Source organism: Capsicum annuum, chromosome 8 (genome assembly GCF_002878395.1).
Source record: "Capsicum annuum cultivar UCD-10X-F1 chromosome 8, UCD10Xv1.1, whole genome shotgun sequence".
Lineage (NCBI taxonomy): Eukaryota > Viridiplantae > Streptophyta > Magnoliopsida > Solanales > Solanaceae > Capsicum > Capsicum annuum.
Window position 1 is genome coordinate 19300797 of NC_061118.1, and position 13588 is coordinate 19314384.

At 27.9% G+C, this 13588-nt stretch overlaps 1 long non-coding RNA gene across 1 annotated transcript; it reads right to left on the reverse strand.

Annotated features, from left to right (window-relative positions):
• Positions 1 to 11125: 11125 nt before the first annotated feature.
• On the reverse strand, positions 11126 to 13021 carry LOC107879668. Its single transcript, XR_001677056.2, has 3 exons — positions 12836 to 13021; positions 12472 to 12542; positions 11126 to 11547 (listed from the first exon to the last, which is right to left on the reverse strand). It is a non-coding gene; the product is annotated as an uncharacterized LOC107879668 (long non-coding RNA).
• Positions 13022 to 13588: the final 567 nt, after the last annotated feature.

The window sequence follows — 13588 nt, forward strand, 5'->3', positions numbered from 1 at the left end:
CGTACCCTCCTGCACACATCTTTAGATTTTAAGCTAAGGACATTTTAGACATTTTTTCCACCCCAAAAATACTTCAGACACCACGTATTGTAACATATTGTAGCCTTTCATAACATACTTTGAAAGATCAAATCACTCCTAAAACTCTCTCTAAACTCTCTCTTGAAGATTGGGCTAGGGTTTCTACAAGGTGTTTATCTAGAGGCTCAAGAGTCAAGTTCTTTTCATGAATCTTCGTGAATAAGGCATATGACTCTTCCTCATTGTTAGTTTATGAAAATCATGTGTCTAAAAATTTGTTTATGATTCATTAATGGTGGTTTTGAAAGCCAATGTTGAGAGTTTAGTTGCATATTGTTGAGTATTGTTACTCTTGGTTTTAATTGTGTTTATACATATATTAAGGATGGTTTTGCACATGTGGTTTCTTGGTAATTGTGGTTTAACAATTGGGTAATGGTTCAGCCTAAACTTGATTTTTTTTACCATGGTTTTGGTCTTGATAATGTTATACCCTCAACATATTTGTGAAAATGTCTAAGAGAATAAACTAGTCACATGTTAAATGGTGTTTTGAACTAAGGCATTGGACTAATAAATATGAATGGTTGATAAATGGTTTTGTGAAGACCTTTATGGCCATGTAATGATTTTAGTGGTAACCTTGGTGGTTTTATTGGCTAAAAGGTTTTGAATCCCTAAACATTAAATTGATTTATGTCTTTACTAGATAATGGGTTCAAGTCCCTAAACTTTGAATTGAATTAGTATCTTTGTTAGACAATGGGTTCGAGTCCCGAAGTTAAATGAATGATTGGTTGATTGATAATGGTAAATGATATGTTGTATTCTTGCAAATGGAGTTGGAATGATGGTACCAACAAAGTACTTTTGGTAAGTAATTAGCTTAATGATTGTGTATGTAAAATGATGGTTTTAAATTGGGCTTTAAAGTGGGATGTGTATCCGGACCTTGAAAGTGGAGTCTGAAGGACTAACACGAGAAATCGCACTAGCCGGTACGTGTGTCATTGTGACCAAGTGGTTTGTGTCCCCCGAATGATATATGAATGAGAGGTTCGAGCCCCCTATAATACATGTATTGGTGCTTAAGTCATATTGATTTTGTCTGGAGGTTTGAGTCCCCCATATAGGCATATATGGTTAGGGATATTTTCTTGTTCGTGCAGCTACACATACTGGGGCCCTTTCATAATGGGGAGAGATGGACCCATGTAGCCCGTGGGTGCCTTGTTCTATGACCATTATGCTACATAGCCCAGGTTAATCTTTTCAAAGTTCATGTTAATATTGTTCCCTACTCTGTTATGGTATATATGTATATGTATGTATTACATTGTTTATATGCATTGGTTACTTGGTTTTGAACTATTGACACTATTTTATCCTTATCCTTGAGTTACATGCTAGCGCTCCAAGCACTAACCATCTTCGGATGTTGTATCTTCGCGTAATGCAGGCATTGGTCATTTTATCTCACCTCCTGCTCAGTAACTTGGATTCAGGGACAACTTGAGTTGACTTGAATTGGTGAGCTTCCATACTTCGGAAGGATCCATTTCTTGCTTTTAGTTTTCTTATGTCTTTATTGGTTTCGCCTTGGATATTTGTTTTGGGTAAGGTCGCGAGCATTACTGACCGGATACTCTTGAATTTGATTTAGAGGCTTTATATGGAAAAATTGTGGACTTGGGTGTATTATGGAATGGATATGAATTAGGTTATTGTTTTGTGGTTTGTTGATTGGTTGGGTTGGGTATTGGGGGTGATCTCTGGTCCTTGTTGGACCTGAGATGCCCATTCTGAAAAGGTCCTAGTTTGGGTCGTGTCACATTTAGAGCCCCACATCGGCAAACACGGTTTCCTGTATTAGTCCTCTCGGGACCTTCACTTTTATGGCAAACTAAACAACCCCCTTTAAGCCCAATTAAAATATTTAGAAGTAACCCATTCATTTAATCAAGAAGTCATTTATTATGGAATTATCAAGTGGTCTCGTCATACCAACTATAGCTTGCAAACGAATGTCATCATGCAAAATTAATTAGCCAATGGAACTCTAACCCACTAACTAATAGGACTCCAAACCATTTAACCAATTGAAACTCTAACCCATCGTCCATTAGGACTATAAGATATTTAGCCAATTAGGATTGAAACCCGTTTAGCCATATGGACTCCAAAGTTTCATTTTATAATTAATCTATGGACATAAAGGCATTTCAAATCATTCATGTTTTGTTAGCCTATTTATACAATTGCCATAATCCAAGAGTAGTTCAATGTGCATATACTCATATTAAAAATAAACCTCCCAAGATAGAATGAGGTCATACCAATTACAATATTTAATACCATTAATTTGGGAAATTCATAACCCCCATTCCAATTAACCCCACCCATGCATCCCAACTAGTTCAAAACCATCAGTTCAAACCATGAATTATTTATAAAAGCCATGGGAAAAATAATTCATTTATTAAGGCTCAAAATTCTCAACCCACAATCATAAATCATAATTTAATCACATGAATAACAATTTTAAATACATGTTTTTAACAAAATAAACTTTGGGGAATAGTAACATGCCTGAGATATCAAGAATCACAGAGAGAAACCAACCCTTGGAGCTCTAATTGTCAATTCCTTTAAAACCCTAGGTGTTCTTGACTTAGGAATTTGAGGGAGAAGGGAGCATGTATGTGATTGTTAAACAAGATGAAAATAACCCTCTTTGGATGTTTTATGGACATGGGTCCTAAGTGGGGAAGGAGGGAAATGACAAAAATGTCCCCACTTAAGCGTGCAGAAAAGTTTGCCTAACTGTCATAGGTCACCTTACGAATCGTGATGTCTGGCTACAAGTCGTCTTCATGACTCGTAGTTTGAGCAGTAGATCAAGGACCCCTGACTGTTAATCCTACAATTCACATACCATGACTCGTGAGGTTTCATTATGACACATAGGGTCCAGATCATTGTCAAGGAAGAAACATCAGACACCTTTATTGGTTTGGCTACAAGAAGCACTATACGACTCATTTAGAGTCTTGACAACTCATTAAGTCTAGTCGTACTCAGAACAGAAACCTTGGATAACCTCACTAGTCACCCTACAATTTGGGGCCCTACGACCCGTATGTTGATCTTACGACTTATAAGGTAAGTCGTAGGTTGGGCAATAAGCTCAAAGTCTCAGGAATTTTCCAATAAAAAAAATTCAGGGAGTTACAATGACCTTTACTGATAAAGTGGGGGAAATCATGCCTTTTTAACTGCGCCTTCAAGGCATTGATGGGCGTGTCCTTAAATTTATTCGTGTATGACTTAAACATTTTCATGTAGATCTGCTTCATCTCACAGACAATATGGGTAAGGTATGGATACACAATCTATTAAAAAAATATAAATTACACGACAATCACTAATTTTATAATATTATTATCATATTATAATAAATAAAATTTTACCTTTGTGTTGTTCTCTTTGTACTTAAATGGGTTTCCTTTCATTATGTTATTGCTCTTCAATGTATTCCATCTAAGTAGATGGGAAATACGCAAAAGAGAATTCAACGACTTTTCGACATACCTTTCAAGATGAGAAAAAACCATATATATCCAAACTTGCAATCCATAGAAGCATAAACAAAACTACAGGGTAAATGTATTACTAAATAGGTAAGAACCAATAATAAATTGGTAAGATGGTAGATAATAAGTATCAGAAATATCCAAAAAAAAGTCGTATAAAGCTACAATGCATTATTCTTCTTGACAAATATTTCTTTCTGCTTGCTCAAATTAATCTTCTTTTTCAAATAACTCAATATCAGCCCAAACAATTTTTTCCCCATGGATAACTCTTAAAAAAATCTAAATAAACCACCATCTTGATGTGGTTTGAATCCACCTTCTTTGAAGAGTCCCTTGCCAGCAGCATCAAGTGCACGAACCAAACTAAAACGCACTTCAATTTTTGTTGTTTAGTCAACCTATTACCTTTGATCTGGCTAATCAGCCTTACAGTAGTATTATTTTTATTCTTCGTCACCTTCAAATGAAAATTTTTACCATTTTGGATGACTTTGTTCTTTTTTTATTTATGGACGTATGTTGAACAATTCAGCCCCATAATCAGAGCAAATTTCTTTAAGCCAAAACAAGTTGGCTTTTCATTTACACAACCAAATTTGATATAGTTTTTATTTTTTTTTATATGTCCCAGCAATATATATTGGACTATCTGTCCATTGAATTTAAAATATTCCGACAAATGTCTCAAGTGTCTAAGACAGGTCTTCTTAAAATTAGCATAGAACTTTTATTCAACTAGAATCCTTCTAAACTCTTGATAAATCGTCATTTTTGCTTTTATGAAAATCTTTGCTAGAAAAAAATCTAACTCATCCATCCACGTAATCAGGTCGTACAACTCAACAGAGATATCTCTTTCACAAATTGACAAGGATGGGGGATCATCATTCTCTCCGTCTCTACTATCTCTCATGTTCTCATCTTCACCGTTATCATTTTTACTTTCTTCTTTGCTTTCTCCTTTACTTTCTCCTTTTTTGTCCTCAACATCATCACTCTCATGTGAACTACTTTCCTCAAATTTCTCAATCTCGGCAATGATTTTTTATTCACTTTTCAACTTGGGTTCGTCGATTTCAACTTTTTTCCTCTTTGAAGTTTTGTAAACTTCTTCAGCTTTTCGCTTCCTACTGCTAGAAGCAGTCGAAGCAGCCCCTTTAACTGCTTTATGAACTTTAACCATTTATGATCTATAAGCAAAAATAAATTTGTGGTGTTCGATCTATCGATCACTGGTCTATTAAAATAAATGAGAAAATGTGTCAGATCAAACATGCAAATTAAGTAACAACATCTCTAGATATTAGCTGTGTAATTCACAGCAACAGGAACACCATTAAAGTAGGTCTAATTCAGTAAAAAAATTAAAATTGATAGGCAATATAAACATAAAACTCAAAAATAATTTTTAGCCATTATCCATAGCAAAAAAACAATTAAACATGCGGAATTAAGAATATTAACTAAGAACTCTCAGATTTAGATTAATCAAGAACAATATTTTTTTTATGTGAAAATCCAAGAATAACTACACAAAAATGCAACCAGAAAAATATATTAAAATGAATCTAAAACTGATTGAAAAATAAGATTAAACTTACCTGAGCAAGAGACAATTAAAGATTTTGACTTGGGGAGAAATAATGGAGAAAAACGTTTCAATTGTCTACAACTATGAAGAAAATCGGGAAGAAAAATATTTGAGGAGAGAGAGATAGAAGTTGTTAAATTTATTAAATAAATTAAAAAAAAATATTGAATATTTAATAACTATAAAAGGAACCTTGTTGTATTTTCACAAACTTATATTTTATCCAAATCTTTTAAGAATGTTAAAGAGGCTCATGATCCCACAACCTTACCTCACTTTTTACTTTTTCTACACCCTAACCCTAAAAATAAATGAAAAAAAATTAAGTGGACCTGACCTTAATTTAGTTTTCAAAATGAGTACCATTCTAAATCTTCTCTAACTTACTTTCCAAGTCATTTTCATTGTTCATAATAACCTAATTACTTATTCAATTATAAAGAGAATTGTTGGAAATTTCTTCTATTTTTTTCCTTCGTTTATATTTTCTAATTGATAAGTTCAAGAGATTTAGTTGCCCATATTTATAATTTTAATTTGACTTTAAAAAACAAAAGTAGAAAGTGGCGTCCAATTTATATCCTAATATTTTTTTCTTAATATATGTACATTATCTCATAAATTAAGTTAATATGGATTAGAGGGAGTATAATTTTTTGGTGGTAGAATTTTATAAATGGGCACAGATAGCTAAATATTTTAGTCCGACTAGGTAATCACTAGAAAATGCTCCCTCAATTTAAAAAAGAATGACCTACTTTCCTTTTTAATCTGTTTCAAAAAGAATGACCCCTTTTCTTTTTTGGCAATACTTCAGTTTCAACTTTCCACGTGGCATGTTATGAAAAGGGCATTTTGGTACATTTGACACAACTTTAATTTAACGTCACAAGATTCAAAAGTCTTCTTTATTCTCTTAAACTTTGTGTCAAACCAAAGTAGGTCATTCTTTTTAAAACGGAGAGAATACTTCAATAAAATAGGGGAAAGCAAAATGATTGAATCTAAAGATAGAGTTGGGGTTGTTAATCTAATATGTGCTCTCGACAAAAAATAAAAAAAAGGAGCAGTTTATACTGTCTACCCTGTGAGTAAAAAATAACATGACTTTTCATACTCGTGCTTCAACACCATCGGATGATTGGTTTGTTGATTAACTTCCAAGAAAAATATATGCTCATGAAAGTTCTTGCAATATTCCTTCCATTTAATTTATTATTAATATGTACTTTATTTTCTTTCTTACTGTTTTCTTTTAATGAATATAAAGTTGGGTTCGTGTTCATGTCAATAATCAAATTTATACTATTTGATAATTATAAATGAATTGGGTACGATCAATGATTCTTTATTAAATGCTCAATTTGTTGACAGTTGACATATATATGCACCTTTTTATGTGAATAGTAAGGGATGAAAGATACAGGTAATATATATTGGTCCCTTATGACTTCCAAGAATCATCAGAACCCTGATTCACTTTATCTTGTTATTTTGATGCATAATCAAGAAAAGTAGGGAGGAATTAAGTTTAGTCATTCCCTACCAATTACCATGATTGCCCTCCTTGCCATTTCCCTTCTTTTATAATTATTAGTATTAGTAAATAAAGATAGGTTAAAAAATAATTTAGATTTACAAATTTATTAAATAGGTAAAAACATAAAAAAAAATAAAAATATTTCATTGACCAATAGATAAATCAACATTGACTAATGAGATGTAAGTCACCATCTCTTATCAATTATAGTTTATTGAATAGTTCATATCAAATAATTCATAATAAATCATTCCAAAATGAAAAGAAAAAGAAGATAAAATCAATTTGAATTTATTGAAAATATTTACTTATATATGAATATTGAAAGGAGACTAAGTATAAATAAAAAAAAAATTATTTTCCAAGGTATTCCCACAGCTGGCAGCCATGAGTCTAATCCTCCGTTCCACTGTCAGCGCACTAAGCGATAGGGAACTGGCCACAGAGTTTTCTCCATTCACCAGAGGTGGAGATCGAACCCCCAACCTCTTTCTTAAGGGGTGAGGTGCTGAACCACCACACCAACCCTTGTGGATATAAAGAAAAAATATTACTGTTGTAGTTATACCATTTATAACGTTTACTTTAAGTCAAAATAGAATTATAAAAATACCAAATATAGAAAAGAGATAAAAGTTATCTCTAAAAATTTTAAAATTTTTAACAAATAAATCATAATAATCTCAAGCAAGATCTTGCAATTTCTATTTTTCATTTGCGTCAAAATAATTGATATATTTTTCTTAATTTTATTAATAGATTCATTATTTAGTGATACTATGTTACTACTTCTCTTGAGGTAGTGGTATGATCTGCGTACACTCTACCCTCTAGGTGGGAATACACTGGGTATGTTGTTGTTGTTGTTGTTGTTATACTATGTTACCGAAAATTTGTATTTGAATAAAGAAATCACTAAAGTAACAAACTTGTTTTTCTCAAGAAACAAAAATTCTATGAATAATTAAAGTCTTTTTGACAAATAATTTTCTTGTTTCAAATCTATATTGTTTGAATATATTATGACCTTCTCATAGGTTTCTTGTTCTTGAAATCTCATTTTTAATTAGTGACAACATTCCTTCAACATGTTGATCTTTTACTCTACAAAAATATGATATCCAATAATGATTAATAACATGAAAATATCAATCATCTTTATATCATAATTATGCAAAATCTCAAAATAATATATAATTAAAAAATTATATTATTCATTGTACAATTTGTATTTGTATAAAGAGTTTTAAAATCTAACAAACTTATTTTTCTGGAGAAAGAAAAATCACTACGAATAATTCAAATCATTTTCCACAAATGATTTTCTTGTGTTCAAACCTATATTACGTTGTAATTACATTGTTAAACCTCCCCATATGTATATTCTTCGGCTGAACTCTCATTCTGAATTATTGATAGCATTCCATCAATATGTGTGATCCTTATTATGTCGAAACCTTTATTTTTAAAGCTAAAATTCACGAAGAAAAAAAATCCGAATTAATATTTAGCAAACTATTGACAATTCTTATTTTTATATATATTCATAATGAAAAAGTTGATAAATACAATGTGAGAGAGAGAGAGAGAGAGAGAGAGAGAGAGAGAAAAGAAAAGTGTAACAATATTTTTGTGTTATTGAATGGGTATATATAGCCATATGAGGTCAAATTTTTCATATAATAAAAATAGAATGTAAACTATAAATTAACTTTTTCAAATTAGTACACAGATTAACTTAAATTATGAAATTTAAGATATTTATTTTTTCAAAATTTAACTTTTCCCTATAAACATCACTGAATTGATATAAACAATATTTTGAAACGTGATAAATGAATTAAATAACCCCCAAATATTGTACACTTAACAGTTAAAAATAATTTAATTTGAATTAATAAGATCATAGTAGATTGTACAAAATCAGTTAAGTAATTATATGTATTTTCATTAAATAAATAATGTATGATATAATTATAATAAGACTACACAATCAACTAGTTAATTTCAATTAATTAGAATCAATTTTATGATCATAATATATAGACTCAAGTTCCTTAAATTTAATATTGTAAATTTCAAAATATATTTATGGCTAAAGTAGTTGTCAATGTTCGTTGTTTTTTACCAATACATGTATATCAATTACGGAACTTTACATATATTCTTTATTAAAATAATTTTCAATATTAACTGATTTTTATCTCAATTTAATCTAATTAATATGATAACAATAAAATTATTATTAATATTATATATTTATTAATAATAAATTTATTCTAATTTTATAGCTTTATTATATTTAATTAATCTATAATTACATAAAGGACTTAAATATGGAAAAAATTGATATTAATTGCCTTTAAAATTTTGAAAATTTAATCCCATGAAATTCTTATATTCCCATAGTTTGATTATATCATATTGATATTAATTACCTTTATGCTTATGTGACGAATTTTAAAAAGGAAACAATTATTTTTTCCTAATTACTGATTTATTTGTCAAAAATTTATTATAAATTTATAATTTGATTATAGTCAATTGATTATTTAATTATCTTTATAATTTGCTAAAAACTCAAATAAGGAAACAACTTTTTTTCTTAATTACGGATTTTCTTATATTCATTCTTTTATTGTTTTACAAAAATAGTTCAAAAGTTAATTGTTTTGAGGAATGACATCTTCTTGTCTCTAAATCTTTTTTTAATACATAAAAAAATGTTAAAGTCATACAATAATCTCCTTTCTTTTTACAACCCAAACTTACCATTTAAAAATCACTTCATTTGAATTAATAAGATTATAGTAGATTGCACAAAATCTACTGATTAATTAAATATATTTTCACTAAATAAATTATGTACGACATAATTGTAATAAGACTACACAATCAACTAATTAATTTCAATTAATTAGAATCAATTTTATGATCATAATATATAGACTCAAGTTCCTTAAATTTAATATTTTAAATTTTAAAATATATTTATGGCTAAAGTAGCAGTCAATGTTCGTTGTTTTTTTACTAATTTATGTATATCAATTATGGAACTTTACATATATTCTTTATTAAAATAATTTTCAATATTAACTGATTTTTATCTCAATTAATCTAATTAATTTGATAACAATAAAATTATTATTAATAGTATATATTTATTAATCATAAATTTTTCCTAATTTTATAGCTTGATTATATTTAATTAATCTATAATTACATAGAGGACTTAATTATGGAAACAGTTGATATTAATTACCTTTATAATTTGAAAAATTTAATCCCATGAATTTCTTATATCCCTATAGTTTGATTATATCAAATTGATATTACTTACCTTTATGCTTTTGTGAAGAATTTAAATAAGGCAACAACTATTTTTTTCCTAATTACTGATTTATTTCTCAAAAATTTCTTATAAATTTATAATTTGATTATAGTCAATTTATTATTTAATTATATTTATAATTTTCTAAAAACTCAAATAAGGAAAAAAATTATTTTTTTCCTAATTACGAATTTTCTTATATTCATTCTTTTATTGTTTTACAAAAATAGTTCAAAGATAATTGTTTTGAGAGATGACATCTTTTTGTCTCTAAATCTTTTTTAATACCTAAGAAATGTTAAAGTCATACAGTGACCTTCTTTATTTTTATAATTCAAACTTATCATTTAAAAACGATTTCATTTAAATTAATAAGGTCATAGTAGATTGCACAAAATCAATTAATTAATTATATATATATATATTCGTTAAATAAATGATGTACAACATAATTGTAATAAGACTACACAATCAACTAATTAATAATAATTAATTAGAATCAATTTTATGATCATAATATATAGACTCAAGAACCTTAAATTTAATGTTGTAAATTTTAAAATATTTATGGCTAAAGTAGTAGTCAGTGTTTATTGTTTTTTTTTTAAACCAATATATGTATATATCAATTACGAAAATTTGCATATATTTTTATTAAAATTATTGTCAATATTAACTGATTTCTACCTCAATTTAAACTAATTAATTTGATAACAATAAAATTATTGTTAATATTATGCATTTATTTCCTGTATATCTGTCCTAATTTTATAGCTTTATTATATTTAATTAATCTACAATTACATAAATCTACAATTTCATCATTAGGTAACGACCAAAAGTCCTATCTTATGTAATGAACGATTTGGTGGAATTATGTCATTACCTTATTTTTTTCCCCTCATTTTCCCCTTACATATTATTTAATAATCATATTTTACTTTTTATTCTATTATTTTATATAGTCATCTCATAGCCTACTTTTCAGTATATTTATCATTCAAATTATTGATATGTAAAATCATAAAACGAAAAAAATAATACAATCTATTTGAACATTATTTTTATTAAAAAAGTATAGTATGATACAATACAATACAATAAACAGTAAAAAGCATAAGCTTCAATCCTAAACTTTTATACTTCCATCACTATCCACTTTTATCAAATGCATTTTCAAAAGCTTCAATTCTAAGATATTCATATCTTCAATGACATAAACATGAGTTAGTAAACATAACATTTTCAGTGACACAAACAAAAACTACTATTACAGTAATATATGCAGAAGAAATAAAATAGTTACATCCTACTTTACTGCTAATTTTAGCAACCTTCTTTATTGTTGAAAGTTCAGCAGCCCCTCAACTTCTTCAAATCATCAACAACATCATTTTTATATAATGTATGACTTGCTCTAGCTAGAAATAAATGTCTTTTCTGATCCAACTCAAGTTATTATTGAACTCTGTGCAACATGTTAGCGCGTATGATCAAATAAGAACATTATAATAAATTTAAAGGTAACGTATATTGAGTATATTTGTATTGACTAATCACTTTTGAAATGTTCGAGTAAAAATTAAGAAAATGCTTATAAACATTCAGTTTCAGGCTAAAATAATACAAATTACAAAAATCTTAAAAATCATGAATTAAGATTTTTAACTTATGACATTTAATTTATAAGAAATTAAAAATCAATCAAAACAAACACATAGTTAATTAGTTATTGGAATTCAACTTATTTACCCAACACACATACTTTTGAAAAAAAAAAAAAGCATACAAAAGCAATATGAAACAAAAAACAAAAACTCACTCTTTTTATTTTAGGAAATTAGATATATCTGGAGATCTATGCACTTCTTAGAATTTTAAAAAATATAGTGTCATTATTCACTATATATCATAATTCTTTCCTCCGGGGGCATAACTTTTTAGTATGTGATTATCCATAGAAAAAAGGAGATTTTGTCATAGACAGTAAAATTAATAAGATTATTAGTATACGTACAAACTATGAAAATAAATAAAGTTCAAAGAATGAAATGATAAATTGACAGGCATTAGTGAAAGCAAATAAACAATAATAGGCTTGCATATACACTTGAAAAAACTATACATAAGCAAGATGAACATATACTCAACAAAAGAAACTGGATAAGAAATCAAACAAAAATAATATAAAGAGAAAGTAGATTAATATAACTAATGCTAGAGCAAGCAAGTAGTAAAGACAATCTTTAGAATCATCTAGACCACGTATCAAGTTATCATCTCAAACAGGTTTACAAAGAATCCTTATTTATGTGAAAATAAAATTAATGTCTCATAGAAGAGTAAATCAAGTAATTTTAGATGGTACACATTTTACAAATTTGTTACTCACCGTTCAAAAAATTGTCCTCTTCTCTCACAATGTAGATTCCTTCATAATTTGATCACAAATTTCTTATGAACCTTCAAAATATAAAACCACAATTTGGTAGATTAAAAAAAATTGAAAGTACAAACGTCAACACAAGATCATATAAATATGATAGATGATGAAGAAATGGTACATAAAGAGTACAAAACATCAGCACTATAAACCTACATATTTACAATATGCATCGAATTCTATATGTATCACTCATGTTATCATCCAAGATATTTCTTATGATAGCCTTTGAATTAAGACCTTTTTACTATTTGCTTGGGCATACAAATATATTTAACCAAACATTACTCATTATCTAAAGACTATCTATTACCTGAAATTCCATGTTTCATTTGCTTAGTGCTTGCAGTTCTTTCCATTTCATATTATGAAAATTCATCTCTACACATTAAAGAGAGAAAACAAATTGATATAAGAAAATTAATCAGAAATATATATATATAAAAAAAAAAAGAGCGAGAAACGGGGAAAAAAATTGCCCCAAAATTATATTTATCCATGAGAAGAGGAAGTGGAGGAAGTGGGAGCAATGGTGGTTTCTATTTTTTCTTTCTTTGTTTAAATCCAAACCGTTCTAATTTAATCTACAATTTAACCATTAGTTTTTTATTAAAGAAGTTAAAGTTAAAATATTTTAATCAATTTTAAATTTTAATAAATTTTAAATTACCTTTAAACATACATAATGAGAATTCAAAAATTTGTAAATATTTCATACTAAAAACTTTAATTTTTAAATTTACAAATTTTGTTCTAATCCTTGGCTTCTTCTTAATTTTTCCTGATATTTCAAATTTTAAAATGAAAATTTAATTTGAATTTGAAATTAGTTCTTTTAATAATTGATATATTTATATTATGTATTATTCATATTCATAATTAAATAACTCAGGAACTTGAAAAATTTTAATTTTTAAATTATTGTATATAGTTAAAATAACTATCAAATTTGAATGTAATTTAAAAAGGTGTGGAATTTTAAAATTTAGTTACTTATTATCTAACTTTAACTAATTTGTAATAAAATTAACACATGACTTCATCAAAACTTGATACTTGGCAACAT